Source organism: Drosophila miranda, chromosome 4 (genome assembly GCF_003369915.1).
Source record: "Drosophila miranda strain MSH22 chromosome 4, D.miranda_PacBio2.1, whole genome shotgun sequence".
Taxonomy (NCBI): Eukaryota; Metazoa; Arthropoda; class Insecta; order Diptera; family Drosophilidae; genus Drosophila; species Drosophila miranda.
The window spans coordinates 6,930,537-6,950,800 of record NC_046677.1 but is presented as its reverse complement, the minus strand read 5'-3'; the positions used below and the strand labels follow the sequence as shown (position 1 = coordinate 6,950,800).

The window sequence follows — 20,264 nt, the reverse complement described above, 5'->3', positions numbered from 1 at the left end:
AAGACAAAGACAACGCCTGAACGGCAGTTCTCGACCCTACGACTTGGAGTCTGGGCTTCTGGGTTGAGGGGACTGGGTGGTGGGGACTGGGTTCCTGGGTTCTTGGGTCTGGGCGAGTTGAAGTTATGAATAATTAATGTCTGTCTAGGTGTGTGCGTGTGACCGTGTGGGCGTTCTCAAAACGGAAGCTGTCTTAGCTATCAGTGTATGTGTGTGTGTTTGTGAGCCCGGGATCGTTCGTGTGAGCGAGTTGATAATTTGTTATAATTGCCGGGGGACGCCACAGGTCAATTTTGTGGGCGTTTATATAAATTTACCAAGAGAAGTCAGCAAAGGGAAACCGTCTGTGGTTAGCAGAAAAAAAATATATAAAAATAGTTGAAAAGTCGACCAACTAATCAAATTATGGTAGCAGTGCAGGTCTTAACTATTGAAAGGGGCCGTAAAGATGGATGAGAGGATTTCTTGATTGCTTGAGAGCTGCGTTTCAAGTTTCATAACTATCTCTCTATTGAGTTTGAAAGGTGTGTGGTCTTGCAAAGAAAGTATTTCTTTTTTTTTATTTCAATAATAAATGCACAAGTCAGATTGATTGGTCAGTTGAAGTCTACTTCTTTCTACTTTCTATATAGAATGATGTATTAAAGAAATTCTCTCTCTTTGATTTTCCCTAGACTCCTACATTTACAACTAAGCTCAAGAGAAAGGAACAAAGTAAAAGCCTTACGTTAAGAGTGCAGCAAATCTGGAAGACGAGCGCAAGGTCGTAGAAAGTTCTGACCGCCTTTTTGGACGATTTCTTGAGGCACCTCCTGATGACCATAAATACCTTAACAGCTTATGCTTTACTTAAGTCACCTCAGCAGTTAAGAACCAAGTCAGAGCACGGACAGGACACGAGCATCGCATCCCCACGAGAGGACCCAGCTGCAGTTGGCTCTGTAAGCACATTAAGCGCTTTTGCAGGTGGTCCATGGTGGGGCTGCAAAGGTGGTAGAGAGTGCATGTACGTACGCTTGGGTGTGGCAGTCATTTAAGACCCATATTACGTTCAAGCGCGCACAAAAAGCAAACTTTTTTCATTTTTTTTTTTTTTTTTTTGCAGTGCCACAATGAAATAAGCGAGTAAACTCAATAATGCACTTGGCGCACACAACACACACAATTGCCTGGCTCAGGCCCCTTGCATTTCCCACTGCACCCCACACACAAACACTTAATGCTTTTGTAGTTGGTTTTTTTTTTAACGCCGCCAAACGCTTTTAAGCCCATACGGCGAAACATATGGCAGATGTCGTAGCCATTTAACTGCAGTTGTTGCTCCTGCTGCTGAAATGTATGTACTCGGACTCCTACTCGTACTCGTACTTCTGTGAAACTTTTTATTGAGCCTTTGTTTTAAAGTTTCCATGCTCCATGCTCCATAGATATGTTCAATTGATAGCTCTTGGGGCGCATACTCAACGGCTGAATGGCCAATGTGTCAGTGACAGCTGCAAAGTGGACCTACTCGGACATTAAACACAAATATTCGTACTCGCATTGTGGTAATTTAATTCAGGTTAATCCATACATCTGCAAAAACGTATAAATTCCTTGGCATTTCAAGTTCATAATGATAATGGGATTCATCTTTTATTTATTGACCGAGTGTATGATTTAAAGAGCACAAAAGATCATAAAAATCTCACCAGGGCAGTGTTAAGTGGGAGTAGCGGGGGCCAAGAAGCCGCAACGAACATCGGCGCTTTATAAATTTATGCTTTTTGTTGCCAGTTAAAATGGCATACAAAATTACAATAAATTTATAACCGCCATGACCACAAAATGTGGTCAGCCAGACAATAAAGTTTTCTCCCAGATACGAGTGGCCAAAGTGCGGAAAAACACCGAACAGACAGCGAACATAAATAAATCAATTTGAACAAGGAAAATATACTGCACTACGTACAACAATAAGCACAAAAAGGGACTCCGGCTAGTTGCAAAATAGTAGCAAAGCATTTAACTTTCATGGCTGTCAATTCAATTGAACTTCATTTTTTGTGGCACCGAACAAAACGAAACGAAATTAGAACAATTGAATTGTAAATAGTAGAGCAGATGAAAGCAGTTGCAGATGGGTTGAGTAGAGGGTGGAGACCAAGATGATGATGATGATGATGATGATGATGCTAAGGAGTGGGAGCCAAAGATAGCCACCAAATTGAAAATGTTTGTCACGTATTTTACAAATTCACTGCGACGACCACACTCTCCCCCTGTTGAATGAAACTGTATCTGTATCTCTATCTGTGAGACTGTAAGACTGTAGGACGTGCATGTATCAGTATCTCCATCGATAGATAGTTGCCTTTTTGCCGCAATCGGTAGAGGTATGCTGGCGGGAACAGGGGGCTGTGGTTAGTCTGCAGCAGCATCGATTGTTCATTGATATCTTTTGCGGCTTTTTGGTTGAATTTATTTTTAGTTTTTTTTCCTTTATTTGGTTGTGGTTGCTGTTGCCGTTGCCTCAGGGGAGCTACGCCGAGATCTTGGATTATAATGCAGGTCGTGTCCATGTGTGCATGTATTCCAATAAGGTAAAGCCGCATTGAAATTTTGGCCAAGGATAGCTATGACAATTTTGAGCTGCAGAACAAAGTAAATTATAGTTGACAGGCGGCTTTAAATTGCCATGGGGATATACGGATATCGACATATGTATGTATATAGTGTACATACTCGTTAGTAGTTATGTAGTTGCTTCATGTCTAAAATACACAAATACAAGCATGTAGGAAAAGCAATATATGGAAAAAAGGATTTTTTGTTCCCTGTTTTTTCTTCAAAAACACAAGTGTATCATAAGTGAGGAACTCTGCGTGATCTAGTCTACTAAAGGCATTGTCTACTAAAATTTTGATTCTTAATTTGCCTCCAAGTTTTATACATCTATCTTGCCATCTACCATCTAACCATACATACCATCCAACCCGAAGTACATACATCAAATTGAATTTTTGATTCCTTACTCTCTCTCTTGATATCTGTAAGTTAACTCCAAACATTTTTTAAGTATTTCAAAAACTCACACACAATCCTCGCTTTGGATTCCGTGCTGCAGTGCAATCATTTTGCGGCACATCCAGTCCTATAAAAGTCAATTTGAAACAATTAGAGAATGGGTCTCAGTGGTCGTGCCCTGGGGAAATTATGACGAGTAGAAAAGTGAAAAACAAAAAGGAAAATCTCTGAAAAGTTTGACCAACTGGCACTAATAAGCGCTAATTTAGTTAGCCCTGTAACAGGAACAGGAATAGAAACAGGAGGAGAAGTGGGCCGAGGAGCAGCTTCCGCCGATGCTGATGGCATGCCAAAAGTGACTCGAGACTGATGCCGGAGAGGGATTTTGAGAGGACTTCCGAGACGCTGCTCGGACGATTTAACAAAGTCGGTGCAGCTCAAACACTAATTCCATTCATTAAAAAACTTTTTATATGCCAATTTTTGTTTTAGTCGTACCCCGCTCGCTGGCCGACACTTGGTTGCCTTTCTGCAGTTTTGCCTCTAACGTCGCAAAGTTTGCAGCTACTTGGCTGCCATAAAGACAAGCGGATGCCTCCTCGGCTGGTGGCTGGCCCTGCATCCGTCCATCCACTCTTGCGCCGAGACAAAGCCCGTCACGAGACGAGAGGAACGGGTGAAAAAGTCTGATAACTTCCTGAGTAGTAGTCCGCTGTACATCATCAGTCACATAATGAAGTAGTTGCAGCTGCTGAAAATACGAGTACTCGTAACTTTTCAGTTTATGGCTTGTCCACGCCCTGAGACAAATGTGTGCAGGAAGACGAGGCGGCGGAGTAAATTAATTAAATTTCCTCTCTGGCTACGTGGTATGCTAAACAGCCAGTTGTTGTCGTTCTCCCGGTTATCCTAGTTGTGGATGGTTCGCTGTGGTGCATGTTGGCCAAGGTTCGCAGCCAGACTATTTAGATGGGCTATAAATAATCACAACATTTGGTAGACTCGAATAATGATGGACAGAAAATTATAAATACATTTCAATGCATATATGTAAGTAGGTCAGGCCTCGAGCGGGCTGGCTTGAGAGTGATTAAATAACTATTTTAACGATGAAATGCATCATAAGGTACGCCTGAATGGTATTAGTGTTTAATTATGTATTGACAATTAACAAGGCTTATACATACATATGTGATGAAATAGGATCTTAGGATAGTCTTAAACTATTTTGCAGAGGGTGGATCCTATTTCAGAAAATTATACATTTAAATACCTAAGTTAAATTACCTTATATCTTTCGTTTTGCACTTTTATATAAGAGGGATATGGGGAGCCAGAGTAAAGAATATATGTAATCCCTTCAAGTACATTAAGTATACGCCCCACAAAGTCAGGCACTTTGCCAAGCAGGGGCTAATGTGTAAGTAAGTGTGGATAAGTATATAATCGGGGTACTACTGCAATGACTGCATTGCAGTCATAAACTCGCACCAAATATCAATTTATTCACTTAATTAAGCACATATGTGACTGCGACATTTTCCGAAGGGAAAGGAAAGTGCCAGAGAGAAGAGGAGCGAAGAGGCAGCTCAAAGCCAATTGCAATTTTATGAGCTGTTGAAAATGAAGTATGCTGAATGAGAGAGCGGTATGGGATGCCAGCTCCACTTCACAACCCATTACGCTGATTGGCTTTTAATGTTTATCAATACATTACGCAGTCAGTAGCATCAGCAGCATCAGCAGAACCGATGATGATGCTGTGGCTGCTGCTGAAGAGCCAGCCAGCGGAGATGCAGCAAGTGGAGGCGGAACTGAAGACAGAGTGGGCCTACGATATGCGGCGTGTGGCTTGGACTAATAGGCCGACGAGGTATAGCCAAGACAAAGTTGATAGCTGTGGTTTCTGTGGTCAACAGAGAGTGCCCTTTAAATATGTATGACCAGCGATAACACCGGTAAGGTACACTGTACTCGCATAGCTGTAGGCCTCTTGCCGTGTCTGTCACTCATAAATTTCCATTATCACATGCAAAACATTTAGGCCGCTATTATTTTCGTGCAAGAATTATAAGATGCACCATACACAGTCATGCCCCATTTTGCTCAGCCGTTGGAGGAGCTTCACCTTCTCCTCTGCTAAGTATTCCTCGTCCTGCAATTTTTGCCTTGTGTGCATAATTTATATTTTCAGCGAGGGGCAGCGAGACTTAGCAAATGCCACACAGCAGGTTCAGCTGGTCTGGTCTACAGTGCACACAGCACACAGCACACAGCGTAGGCAAACCAGAGTGACCATATTTAACATTACGCCGGAACAGTGGACAAATTCCTTTGAAAATCTAGGACTGAATGAAACGATCTTAATCGATTTTACAGTAGATCTGCAAATCTATGTGCAATGGTATCCAAATCTTCGTCCAAAAGTCTAGCTTTTATTTTTTGTTTCTTTTTCCTAAACTTAATGCTCAATGAAATTGCATTACTGTACCAGCTTCAATTTAAGTTATTTCAAACTTAATTAATAATAATTTAATCAATTAACTTTTGAGGGTCCATTGTCAGGCGAGCCCTGGACTCTCCACACTCCCTTCTAATTTGATTAACAAAAGAATCCCAATTGTTGTTGCAAATATATGCAAGAATAACTTTGAATGAAATTATGTGGAAAATTTTGCTGGGGCTTCCCACAGTTCATCAGATGACAAAAGAAAAAGGCAGAGGAGGAGCAACCGACTAGAACTGCCATGCATCATCATCATCATCATATTCAGCAGGACCAGGACCAGGACCAGGAGCACTAGGAGCACCAGCAGTGGCAACAAAAACTACACCAACAAGCTATACTAACTAAATCCTATTATGAACTTTGAGCTTATGGAAAGACTTCAAGCGGCGCATCGTCTGCCACACGGACAAACTTGGCAGTCCTGGAACCACTCGGTCCCTCTCCCTGTACCTCTACGAGTGCGAGTATGTCCGGGTGTCTGGGTGTGTGAGTGTTTGTTAGCAACATTTACACTTCTGCATAATTAAGTTATGTGCACGGCACTACAACACACAAATACATATATGTACATACAAATATATGCGACTATGTATATGTATGTGGGGTCCACCTTTGGTCTGACATTTTGCGGCTGCCCGTAGTTTTTCATTGCGCATACGCCGCATGAAACGACGCAAGGTTATGCCGCTTTAATTGTTATAAATTATGTATAAATTAGGCAGCTCCATTAAAGTATCGCACTTTAAGTGGCAGCAACTGGGACTGCGCTGGGGTAACCAGAAGCGCAGGAGCCCCGAACTGCAGCGCACAGCTGTTGGAAATTTGAAATTTCTTGCTTGGTTTGGCACAATTTCCGTTCTCTGTTCGCTCTCAATTTATCAGCTGAATGTCGACGCTGTGCATTGAAAACAATTGGCAGCTAATTTTGCTGAAAATTCCATTCCATTTTTTATGCTCGTTTTGTGCAACTGAGTAACGATACTCGGACTGAGATGCTGAGACGCTGGGTCCTTGCCGTCTCGGCTCGGGCTAGGGAAGAGAGCATGGTCCTCCAGCCACAGTCAGCCAGGGAGCCAGACAGGCGATTGCCTCTGGCTGGCGGTTTCATCTACATTGCAATTGTAAAATGCAAAATACATTTCTAATGAATATTGAAGTGTGAAATTTGAATTGATTGCATTTGATTTGTGGACTTGCAGCTGGATATTTACTTTGAGGCGTTCCATTGATGCGGACCGGATTGCAGCCGAAAGGGAAATGTCAATGGAAAATGGGAACAATTCTGGGAGCCTTTCGAAATTCAATTGAGCAGCCAGCTGCCAATGAAGAAGTGGTAAATACTCGTATGAAGGCGATGTTTGAGGCTCTTTGATAAGTCGAAATGTGGTCTTCATCATAGTAGGAAAACCCCTGAGACTTTTATCCTTTTTACTGACGTTGCATAACGACATAAAGAACAGACGTTTATCCAGGAAAACCATGTTGGATGCACCTTGAAGATGTTTAATTCAGTGGCTAAGTCCCCTTTTATGGTTCTTATGGCACTCGGAATCTAATACAGTGGGAATAACTCTTTGAAGTATTGGTTGGGAGTTTGGGGTAACTTCATTCGTATTTACTGTAGAGCTTTGAATATCTGTTCCAATTAAATTATGTGAATACAACACAGTTCGTTGTTCGAACAATCGGACGACTCAAATGTTAGGTAGGGATGCCGTTCCATTTTTGCACATTGGTTGGGTGCTTTTGAGATTGGCACACATTGACCCCCGCTGCTTCTACAAGCTGGTAATTAAAGTTGTATAATTAGTAGTGTTCACTCGGGTATTATTTACTTACGTCTGCCTCCGTTGGAGAAAGAAAACAATACGCTTAACATCAAAGACATAAAAATATACTTATTCAGCCTCATCATAGTTTTAAGTGCTTCGAGGAATGGCGATTCGGTACCACTTTTTAAGTTCTTATAGCACCTCGAATCTAATTCATTCATTACAATTGACATAACAATTGACACAAATGGTTTAATGTTCAATTTAAGTACGTTTATTTTCTGGGCAGGATCGATCCGACACGTTCCTTGATTAGTCGGTTTTAACTAGGTACTACAGGCGTATGAAAATGAGCTTCGCAGGCTCAAAATAAAAGTTTCAACATCCTAGAGCTACGCTTAGATTGGAGATTGGTTTATCCAGTGCCAATCCAATTTTCTACGCAACACGCTAAGGGATTACTATAGTTTTGCACACACTCATATCTCATATTTATAGCACCCCAATTTTTTGGACAAGTCTCGGCACAGTATCCTGTTTTCATCCTGCAACCTGTAAATTAAAATTGAATATTTAATATAAACATATTATATAAAAAAGTTCTGGGACGTCGTCAAAGTGGTATTATGTTCTTACTTATTTGACTTATATTACTTACTTATATACTTATGTATATTGACAGTTCGAGATAAGAATACCCGCGCTCAAAAGGAACGTTAAAAATAAATATTTATGCAGCAGAAGCATTGTTCAATGTACTTTGAACTTTGACTTAAGATACAGTGGCTAAATCCCACTTTGAGAGATCTTCTAATACTTGGAATCCAATTCATTTGTTACGGTTGACATAACCCTTTGGAATGTGTCGGTCAATGTATTGTGTAAGATATTGGCGAAGATCATATGTTATTTAAGACAATTTCAGTCGTATTTATAGTAGAACGAGGGGAACATTGTGAACCGCGGCAAGGGCCGCGGCTCTACTTTATACCCGGTACTCAGTCGGTAAATATGTGAGCTTATGATTTATGTAATTTATGTGTCGGCTCTTGGCTACAATAAAGATCCGATCTGATGCTGCAGTGTGGTAGATATGGTCATTCTCTACGAACCTGCTTTTTCGGTCTTTGCTTATTAATGCTGATCAAGAATATATATACTCTAGAGGGTCGGAAACGCTTCCTTCTGAGTGTCACCCACATCCCCTTTCACCACAAATATATTTCTATAATTCGAGTATCGGGTATAAAAATTTCGGTCCACAGTTGTTCTTTTGTCATTTGAATGCATTAAAATTCATATATAGAAACCTTTGCAAATTAATTACATGAATGGTTTATTTTGTATATAATATACAAAAATATATAGATACGGTTTAAGCGTTTATAAACGTTTCTAGTCAATATTTTGAACTAGCTACGTCCAACAGCTACGGCCGATTCTAGTTCAAGCTTATGATGCTCCGGGGCGTCGCTTAGCCGAATAAGTCTTTCACACAACAGAGTAACGGCCGGGAGAAGTCCTCCATACACTCAGCTCTGTTGCGTATATAGCTCATATCTGCTGGACAGCGTTCTCGACACTTCCCTGTGTTGTCCCTGCAAGCTGGAAAGTAATCTTGCCTATTAGATTTTTCAGTATTTGTATTATTTACTTACATATGTGGCCGTTTGAGAGAAGAAACCAGACGCTCAGTATCAAAGTTAAGAAGAGATATTTATGCAGCAAAAACATTGTTCCATGTACTTTGAGGTCTTACGATTAAGTGGCCAAATTCCACCGAAATAGTTATTTTCACTGCTCGAATTTAATTCATTTGTTCCAAGTTTCACGCTAAGTGAGTGTGACTGTCGAAACTGGGGTTCTGGAATCTGGGCAACTGGAATCTAGCTTCTACTTATGAAAAATAATATCGCAAGTTGCAATCAGTGGCAGGGCGAAATTGTTCTGCATAATTGCAAAAGTATTGCAATTTGGCATCTTCCGCTTTTGGAATAGAGTCTACTTCAGAAATAATTGAATTATCCATGCTGCAGTCGTAGCGAAATCCTTGCCAAGCCACAGGACGAGTGGGTTGCCAAGAGAAGGGAGAGGAGAACAGAAGCCCCGAAACGGAAAACCGAGAATCCCGGCTACAATCCCGGAGTCATGTTTTAATAATTTCGCAGCAACAATAACGCTGGGAAAATTCAATTTTATTCAATAATATTAGCTGCTGGCTCCGCCAGTTTGTGGTCGCCAACTTTGGTTCCTGTTTGGCTGAAACCGCAGTGGGTCGTGGGTCCTGGCCCTGCCCTGGAAGCTGAACCTGAAGTCTGAATCCCCAATGGTAGAGTGTCGAATCAAGCTCTTCCTCCTCCGCCGCAATTCTCCTTTTGACAAACCTTCTCCCTCTACTTCTCCTTCTCTATCGGTTTCGTTTGTTTGACTTGGCCGCAAACTTCAAGCCAAGTTTTGGCTAGTTAAGCCAAAAACCGCCATCTGCCGCATACTCGTACGAGTATATGGAAATTGGGTCGCCGAAGGAGAACAGCCACATCACATCCACTCCTTGGCAGTCAGCCGCCTTTCTGTCAGAGTAAGGCCACTACTATGTAGCCTTTGTTTGCCCAGTAATCTACTTGAGCTCTTCATATGTACCCGAACTTGTCGAGGCAGGCCAGGCTCCTTTGTTGATCTTCTGCCGCAGCTGGTGCGAAGTTGTGTCAAGGCCCCAAAAGGTTTGATTTGTTAATTTGTTATTGGTTTGCCATCGGCATGGCGCTGGCACTGGCAGTGTCACTGTGTACCAGGGGAAATACATATGGAGGTATGTTCTTAAAATAATTTGGTAAAGGTTTAATCGAATAGGAATAATCTCGTTTCCCTCATACTGGCCAACACTTGCAGATTTAATTTACTATTTTAAGGGAGTGTTTTGCATTTATGAAGTGGTTAAGTAATAGGATTAAAGCCAGTAAAGTATTCTCAGTTCGATACGTGCTCTAATATCAGCGTTAAAGCTCGGCCCATTTGGAGGCACTTAAATATTCATTTTGGGCCTCAGCCAGCTGCTGCCCAGAAATCCGAGACGATCACAAATTATATGTTAATGCAATTGTAATTGATACAAATTTGATTTCGGAAGGAATAAAAAATACGAGTATGTGGCCCCTGCCTGATGCTGCCGCTGCTGCTGACGGGATTGGAAATGAGAAATCATTTGGCGGGGCAGCGGCAGGCAGGCATTGTGTGTGTGTGTGAGTGTGTGTGTGTGCTCGTATGGCTGGCATATTTTGCCACCACGTGTCAGCTGCCAGTTGGGCTTGGAGGTTGGGGTTGAGAGCCTGGGGTCTGGGGTCTGGAGGTGGGTGCCTGGTGTTTCACTGAAAATGCTTGAGATAACGTAATAATTTATATGAACTTTACAGGGTCATTAATTTAAAGCTTATTCAGTTGTTCAAGATTTATTAAATTAACTCAAGTTGTGGCAGCCAAGAAGTGGGTGGTGCGACGGTGGGAGGATGCTCAGTGGATCCCAAGTCCCAAGGACGCACAAGCACAGGAAATTTAAGACCTTTGGTCCGTTTAGCTCGCAGAGTAAGTTCCTCGGAGCTGATTGGAAGTTGGATACTTTGACATGGGGTTGTTGTGTTTTGTATTATGAACTAGCCCAAACGATTGAAATTAACTGAAATTAATTGAATCAATTGAAGACTAGAACTAAGGAATGGTATAAATTTCGAGATTACAGATTTTACGATAAATATTCAATATATTTGCCTTATTATAATTAAATCGAACCTGCTTAAGCAGTAAGCTTTCAAGAATTCTACATTACATGAATTTTGCTTATCAAATATTTCAAATACAATTAAATTAAATACATACATATTTAAGATACATACATATATATATATTATTATACGAATAATAATAGTAATAGAAAATACGAAAATGTGCTGCTCTGTAAAGGACCAAAAGCCAAAACCAAATGCAATCCAATTTATTGCATAAACCGCGTCGGGTTGGTCGGAGGGCGTGTCTGGTAATAGGGGCAAAGGTAGGGGATAGGTCCGTCTGGCAATGAATTGAAATTCACCTGCTCGGGTAAATGTTGCTATAAAAACAAAAATACCAACAACTGCAAGACGGAGCAGCAGCATTTTGATAGAAACGCTGCAATTTGGCAGTGATGGAGGCAGGGAAAGGATATCAAATACCCGTCTGCATCCCTGTGCCAGACCCAGAGCAAGGTGGAGAGGGAGTCTCGGGGATAGTAATGGAAGAGGAATATTCATAGAATTGCCAACGATTGACTGGCAACAACCACAGAAATGCATTGAATTGAAAATGTTTGAATTTATATTGCAAGTTTGACTTGATTGAGGCACTTGATATCGTTTCCTTTTTGACAGAGCCGGCGACGCCACTTGACGGGTCCCTGCTCCACGCTCAGCTCAGCTCTGCGAGTGGATTACCAAAGGACCAACCAACCAGCCACACGGTGGGGCAGCCACTTCACTAACGAGCTTCGAACATCCACTCATCAATGGGCACCGGATAAGTCCTCAAGTGGACACAATGCGTTTTTGCGGTCATCTGAAATGGACTAACAACATGAGCTTTAAAATTTGTATTTATTAATTAATGCATAGAAACTAATATTGCTTACAACTTTGTGTGAATCGCTACATTCCTAAATACAATCTTCGGCAAACAATCTTTCTTGTCGGATATCTAATTACTTTGTACCTTGCCTTATTCGTCTGATAAATAGTTATTTTAATGAATTAAGCAATTGTAAGTAAGTGAAAGAACTTTCTTTACTATCTTTCTCAATTTTGAGAGTGATACTAGGGAGAGCATGCCTGCCCTGCCCTCTATAACACAGGAATATGTGGGGCATTGCGAACATTGAGCATTGAGCTCGACAAAATCATTTCACTGGTGATGCTTAGTTTTTACGGCCGGACAGAACGTACTGGTGAAGCCACTGAATAATAAAAGTCACAGTTTAAACATTAATTAGAGCCATCGATGCGCAGCCAACGAAAATACCCATTGATAGGGCCAGGGGCCACGTGTCCTGCATGCCAAATACGGATCACGTAGAAGGCGAATCCGGCAGATACGCAACTGCCGAGCACATGCAGCGACCTGTTTAATGTTGATAACAATTTCAGTCCCCCATTTGGGGACTTTTTGTAGGTTTTTGTGGTGTGTCATCCGCAGAATTGCCAGAAACTAAACGCAAGACAAAATCCGTCGGCGAAGTTTGTCGGGGAGTTTAACGCCGTTTTCGGTATGCGTGGTCTGCCTTGATTTTACGACATTTCTGGCAGCGATTTCCATAAGTCCCGTTCCAGTGTGTACTCGCCAGACATCAGACAGCAGCCAACTCCATAAAATTACAAGATACTACCTGTTAGAAGTTTCTCTGCGCTGAAATTCCAATAAACTCACTGCACAATATTAGTTTTATGCGGCACACAAACGAAGAGAATACGAGTACGAGTACCAGTACCAGTACGAGTAATATAAAAGGAAAAAGAACAAAACTGGCAAACAAAAAAGAAAAACGGGCGAAGTCTGTGGAGAGAAAAAAAAAAGGAAAACTGCGAAATCATTTAAGCAAACAGTCACAGACTTTGGCAGTCTCTCGTTGGATCTACGATACCTGCATGGAAAACTTTCTGCTATGTGACTTTCAGAATTTTTAGTTTTGATTTCAAGAGTTTGCCCGCTCCCATTGTTGTTGCCAGCTTAGTTTTGGTTTTGGCTTCGGCTCTGGCTTCGGCTTTGGCTTTGGCTGCAAATATTGCAAGTTGTGCCAAAGTCACGTGCAAGTTTACAGACATTCGGTTTGGTCCTGGTCCGGTTGTCCTGGCACTTGGCACCCTTAAAAAAAATTCCAGGTTCCTGTTAGTTTTTTCGCCAACACTTTAAACTAGCCATGGGCGGTCTGTAAGGAGAACTGGTCTCTATTAGTTGGCTCAAGAAACCTTTATTAAAGAATTGTCCATTCAAGTTCTGCACTCAGTCTCTTGAATGTAAATTTTTAAATTGTGGTGTTAAATCCTCTTGTCCGACAGCCTAAAAGGAGATTAAAATAAATATACCATATTTTTGATTAAGAATAAAATTCAAAAAGAAACATTTCAAATTTCCCATTACCTCTTCCTATTCTGCCAAAGAAACAATTTCCATAACCAAGAAACAATGGTTCGGAGTGAATATTTCTTTTGTTCCGCGCCATTTGGCTTATTACAAATATTTGTAGGGGAAACACAAATGAATACAAGGAGAAAACGTATTTCTCAAGTAGTAGTTTCTCGGTTTTATGAACACCTTCTAAAAAAAGGCCCTTTGCAAATCCACTTGAGGCTCAAGATGTCAGCTGGTGTCAGAGTAGTCGATATGATGAAATCTTTAGAATGTGGATAACATAGTACAAGGTCTGGACTCCATAAACGCATTAAAGATGGACGCTTAATAAATCGCAAATATGTATTTCTAAATATACATATATCTACAAAAAATTATAAAGATATCTGGGTATATATAATTGAGAGGTATTAAGTAGTGTCTAGTAGTGTTAACATACCCCTGTCTATGAGTATATCTTCTTTATCAAGTATCACTTCCCGTACATCCATTTACCTATACATACATCGATATTTCTCATCATTCACCTCTCTTTATTCCTCCAAATCTCGTCCTAACTTACAAATCGGTGTCCAAACATGTTCATTTGAATGGGGAAGCTCCAAGGAAAACTACAGCCCCTGCGCAGTTTGGCATCCCTTGTGTGCCCTTTCCCACCCCCTCGAACTGGGGCTCCAAGTGAGCGTAAGCAGGAACTGCTCAACACCTTTTGCAGTGGTGAATGGAGCATAAGAAATCATATCAAGCGCTTCAGCGTGCGGATATAATATATATAACAATTTTCACACAATTTTCCTAACACGTTATTTGCGCGTATTTTATATATCCTTACTGCCAGGATGCCGGAACCTCCGCTCCTCCTCTCCTATGCATGTGTGTGCGTGTGAATTAGCGGCAAACGGATGTTGAATTGGTTTGCCTTCGTCCTCGCTCTGGCTGCCAGTCAAGTGTAAAGATGTGTGCGCCTGTCTGTGTGAAGAAGCATCTTGTGGCTGGTTATACCTGGTACTCGCAGAGTACATGGGAGTAGTAGATTCAGATGCAGATACAAAATAAAGTGAAATACTGTGGTATCCAGAATTGAGGTAAGAGATCCCTGCCATTCCAGATCCTAAATTGGTTTTGATACCGTTCCCAACGGTTCATTTCCGTTTGGGACGTTTTCTACTTAGTTAGAACCTAATCCGTGGGTATCCTTTAGTCGGATGTTCGACTATGGCGTTTCTTACTGGTTCCTTCTCGTCCAATGTTGACTGCTTGTTTTTATTCCTTTTTTCGAGAGTGGAATGTGCTCGCCGTGTGCGACTGTGTGAGGAGTCCTGGCACGTTGGCACGCTTAAATCAAAGCAATTTGCCAAGCACAATCGTGTTGTAAATTATCGCCGCAGGATTTTGTTTTATTAAACCGAGAGTGGGATCTGGTCTGGGCTGTATTTTTGTGAGTTTCCCAAGATTGGTCGGGCTTCTGGCTTGGCTTCCCGTTGATTGCTGCTGGGATTATGTGGAGGGCATATTTAAAGTAGCCAGAGCTTCCAGTTTAAAGCAAAAGACCCACCACAAATGTGGGTTTTTGATTTTTAAACATTTTTACTGGCGACGCAAAAAAAATGTTTCTTCAGAAGATTAACCAAATTTTCTATTAAAACTGATCACACTCACTTGCTTTGACTCGAATTGTCTTTAGATAAGAAGAAATGTAATTCAATAACTATTTTCAGTAGTGTGTCTCTGCGTGTCTTCGGCAAACAGTTTCCCATTGATTCGGGCACTATTTGACCAGACGATTAGCGTCTTGCCTTGCAGATAAATCAGCTGAATCAGCAGGGGTGCGAGACAAAGACAGTTCGCATTAGTCGAGATTATTTGCGTCTCAGATAAGCAATTTTCGGGTTCAACCTGACTATAAAATGCATGTCTTGGCACTAGTTTCCATCAGTGCCGCGAAGTCAGTAAAGTGATCGAGTTTGAATAGAGATTTAGTTCTTCAATTGCTGCAGCTTCCTTAAGTAGTATCCATTAAGAGGTCGTCATCTAGCTCAAATCGACCTTTTGATGTACTACTTTAAAAAAGTGCAGTCAAAGTCAACGGAACTGTGCGATTAGAGTTATCAATAGTCAGGTCCTCTCAAAATAATCAGGCAGCTAAGTAGTTGATACAGGGGCGATAATGTAAAAGAACTTTCGCATTGTGTGACCTACTTAAATGCTCGATTGTTTCAAGCAACCTCTAAAATATACCTGGAGTAGCCCCAAATTGACAAGTTATATGGTTTATTTTTAGAAGTGTGTATCCCTTTAGGAATGCTGATTCAATCTTCAATTTCTTCTATATGTCTATATATTTATATGCTATGATGATTAATAAAAAAAACATTTTTCAATCGCAACTACTTATCGCCTTTTATATTCCCGGTCTTATGCGCCTTAAAATATTTAAAGGCATACAAATTTGTATCTAATATACGTTCTGGTTCACCTTGTAGGAAATATCAGGGAAGTCAAATATTGATCTATTTAATCGTATCAAGATTTGATTGGCATTGTGTAAAAATTTTACTTTAGATGTACCTTGGCCCTATTTTGTTTTTCAGTAAACTCATTAGTCAGCCGTAGCATAGGCTCCGATGTTCTACCCGATGGCCTGACAGACAGGACTGACTCCTTGTATTTACATACATAAATCAAGGTAGCGATAAGGTTAATACAATTGCTGCACCCACACACGGTTGCTTACTTAACACCTCGTTGGTGATGCGAGCTTGAATGAAGGAAACAGACAGACAGACATGTGTGTGTGTGTGTGTGTGTGTAGGTAACAATGTGGCCAAAACAGCATGACAACCCCACAACAGCAGCAATAACAATGGGCCACAGCACAATATCAGGCGAAGAGCTACAGGCGACAACAGCAAAATGGTGTTAAAGCTGCCATGGCTGCCATTTTGGCCATTTTTTGCACGTGTGTCAAAGCTTTGACAATGAAGAGTGTGCGTGCCGATGGTGGGGGTGTGTGAGAGTGTGTGGAAGTGTGTGAGTGTGATTCCTCAGGTATGGTGTATCTGTGCGACTGTGTCGCTTATGCGAATGATTTTTCACTTTTGTCGAAATACATTTTTATAAATTCTGACAGGGCATTTGTTGTGCTCGATGCTGCTTGCCAAAGCAGATAAAAATGTTCACCCTTCTGTGCGCTGGCAAGACAGCCAAAGTCTTGCCTGAATGGAATAAATGAGCTTATGGAAGGATGTGTGTGTCCATTGTCATGGACCATGACTTATCGATGCCATGAAAAAGATTTTCAGCTCGAAATTTCTCTTTTAACCTATGGAAAATGATTCATAAGTAGTACATGATAAACTGTTGCTACTTCAAAAACCCCTTTCTACTTCATAAAATTGCATGGAAAACAAAATTACCTATGTGGCAGTCACTCGTCTGTGTATCAGCTAGCTCTGATTAAAATAGAAACAAATGTACTGCAAGCAAAACCTCTACTATAAAAGTACTGGAACCCCTCTACAAACTCTAGCTAATAAATAGGGAGTTTATCAACAAATTATGAGCACATAACCCTCCTGCTCTCATTAAAGATCTCATCCTCTGAGTGACACAATAAATGAGCTGTCAAGAGCTCTCTAAACAGGGCCATTCACAACGAGGGAGCCCCAAGCAGCTGGGATAATAAACCAAATAAATATTATAACTTCATCAAGACTCACAGCCCAACCTCCCCTCAAAGTGTTGAAGCGCAAAGATTGATGATAAAAGAAATACGAGAGCGAATGACCGGCATCCTCTTTCTGCATGGAATGTCCACGGCTCCGAGTAAAATATTTTGACCAAATTCCCTTGCTCTTTAGCCCCGCCTATCATCATCTCATAATGTTGACATTTCTCCCACAGTTCAATGGGCATCAAAATATCAATGTGTTTGTTGTATCTATTGTTCTTATCTGTAGGTAGTAGCTCTGAAAAGGCCTGTGGAGGGAGAGATGAGAAATGGGATGTTGACTGTCCCATTGTTTGATTGACTTGGCCTGGCCTTTGTTTCAATGACTCGAAACATCTTGAAGATAACTTGTCCAAACACAGAGGAAGAGAGGGGCCAGTGGAAGGGCCTTGGGCATGGCCTTCTCGCCATGGAAGGCTGAATATGCGACGTGCTGTTTCCCTTCCCCTTTATTTGTATTTCTAATTTTTCGGTTATTTTCTTTTATTTTTGTCATTTTTTGGTTCAGTGAGCGACGACGAGTAGTTTAATATTTTCAACGTCATTTACGTGTCATTTACTTCTGTACAGAAGACATACCAGTACACGAGTACACATATATACTCCTACCGCCTGCCGACTGCCTGCCAAATTCGCGTTCTTATCGCCGTCAGTCGTCCCCATCATTAGGTCACGACGCCCGCACATCTGGCTCTGCGGGGAAAATAAAAGAAAGTCCAAGGAAATTTCATTGGGTCTCCGTTGATTTGTTTGCCTGGCAATTATTATCCTTATCGTTGACACAAATCGCCATTTAATTAGTTCAATGCTTTTGTGTCATGTTTGTATTTCCCATTGATTTGTTGACACTGTCTAAGCAGACCACTTGCCGATTATGCTCCAGTAGGTTAATAAGGATCACAATTCTGTGCCTGTGCTGTGACTGACAGATGGCGAATATTTTCCCGCTGAAGTCTATTAATTGGCTCGCTTAATATATACATATCTCAGGCGTATCTCCCTGGCAATCCAATCACAAATTAGTAGCGAATAAATGAAGCAAAGAACAAAAATGGTACTAAGTAGTGAAGCGATTTGTGAATTTGCACATCCTAAGACATCGAAAAGGTTTCGAAATCAATAGTTCCAAGTGTTCTAATATCTCACTTGATCTTGATTGTTCGTCAAGCCCTTGAAAAGACTGATCAGAATAATCGATAGAGTTACTAAATGCAATCGCAGATTAAACGCGTTTCCTTTTTATGTAAACTAAATAGAATTCAATAAAAGTTACCTTTATTGCCTGAATATTTTTGTAAACCCTAAGAGTTTCCACAAATCTAAAAATTCAACAATGGCTTTTGGTGGCTGTTAGTTAATGTTTGTTAAATAATTTAAAATCTCAGTACAGTAAATTCCGGTCTGCAGGTCCGCCACATACGTCTAATAAATCATGTACTTGGCCAGGGCATAAATTACAATTAAAACTGAAATATAATTATGTTATCTGGGCAACTTTTCATTGAGGCAACAGACAAACGAGCTCACCAAACACTCTCCCCACATTTGCATACACCAGTCAGGGAGCGAGAGTGAGATATATGAGAGGTATGTATGTTGTGTGCGATGGGGCATGGTGCGGTGCGACCTTTGCAGGAGTATCTCACCTTTTAGCAACTATTAATTATGTCTCCATTGGATGGACACAATAGTCGAAATGTCGCAAAAGTTTTGCTGTTCGAGCAGTTTGGGCTTCTGGGTGCGGTGGCGCCCATAAATCTGCATAAAGGGAATCCCCAAGCCCAGCCCCAAGCCGCCCGTCCGGCTTGTTTGTTGGGGCTTAATTAACATGAAGTGTGGCTATAATTTACCGATGCATGTTGTATGTTCTATCTGTGACCATTTGGGGGCATCTTTAAGCTGCGCCTTAGAGTAGTCGCCGTTGCCCTTTCAAATGCACTCGTGTAAGCCGATTAATGTCACCGCCAATGCGATTAGCTTCGAGCGTCGACTTTTAGCACTTAAAGTGCATTTGCCATAAACATGCACTGCCCCACTCCTTGACCTCTCTCTCTGTCTCTTTCACTATTTGTCTTCCTAGCTCTGTCTCTGGTCAGCCAGCTTAGTCTTTGGTATCTGCTGGATCTACTGGATCTGCTGGAAGTGTCGCAGTATTTTATAGTTAAACTTTCGCCCGGCAACGCCCTGCTCTTGGGTTGTAGTCCCTTTGACATTCCCGTGCATCGTTCATTTTGTTTTCCCTGCAATTTTCTTCGTTGTTCTACACAATTAACAGCCATTGCTGTTACTGATTCGCCCCTCACCGACTCCTTCCCGCACCGTACCCGTACCCGTACCTAAACCCGTACCGTGCCGTCTAGCTTTGGGGCCTGCTCCTTTCCCCTTTGGCCTGTTTGTTTGTTTGTGGGCTGAACCCTCTCCCGTTTGCTCGGTTGTTAGCCTTGTTAGTTGCTTGCGGGCGTGGCCCAATGTAATATGCGTTTTAGATTGTAGACTTGTAGGTTTGCTTGTGTTGTGTTGTGCTCGACAGTGTTGTGCCTGTCCCTGTCCCTGTGCTTGGGCCTGGTCCTTATGCTGGGCCGTCTCCTCCTCCAGAGCTAACCCCGCCAGCCGCCAACACTCTCCATATACATGTATTCCCTCGAATCCTGTGACTGTGACTTGCATAATGAGTAACATGTTTGTTAAAGGCCATTGAGGCTTGGCTTGTGGCATGCTGGAACCGCAACGTTGTTCCCCAGAAGTGAGCAGTGAACACTGGATGCGATGGGTGGCTCATATCAACAATTGAAAGCGTTTACAGAAAGCAAGTGCGGGACAAAATGGAAATAGGCGAGGCCTGAAAAGGGCAAGGACTTTTAAAAATTTACTGAGAGCATTTTGAATGCAGCTTTTAGAGAGGTGGAGTGGGGAGGAGAACCTATTTTGAGAAGCCCCGACTAAGCACTTTCGAAAATTGTATGAAAATTAATCAGATACATATATGCTAACCAATATTGTTCTTTATATACCCACATAAATATGTATGTATCTTCTGTGACAATCTGTCAACTGAAATTTGGACTCAATAGCTACATACGTTATGTCATAGCATTAATTG

General features: G+C 41.5%; 2 long non-coding RNA genes across 2 annotated transcripts; both read right to left on the bottom strand.

The window, feature by feature from the left end:
• Positions 1 to 7,099: 7,099 nt before the first annotated feature.
• On the bottom strand, positions 7,100 to 8,084 carry LOC108161512. The gene is made up of 3 exons (XR_001775474.2): positions 7,946 to 8,084; positions 7,355 to 7,839; positions 7,100 to 7,300 (listed from the first exon to the last, which is right to left on the bottom strand). It is a non-coding gene; the product is annotated as an uncharacterized LOC108161512 (long non-coding RNA).
• Positions 8,085 to 8,606: 522 nt separating this feature from the next.
• LOC108161625 lies at positions 8,607 to 9,059 on the bottom strand. The gene is made up of 2 exons (XR_001775490.2): positions 8,946 to 9,059; positions 8,607 to 8,892 (listed from the first exon to the last, which is right to left on the bottom strand). It is a non-coding gene; the product is annotated as an uncharacterized LOC108161625 (long non-coding RNA).
• Between the last annotated feature and the right edge of the window lie 11,205 nt (positions 9,060 to 20,264).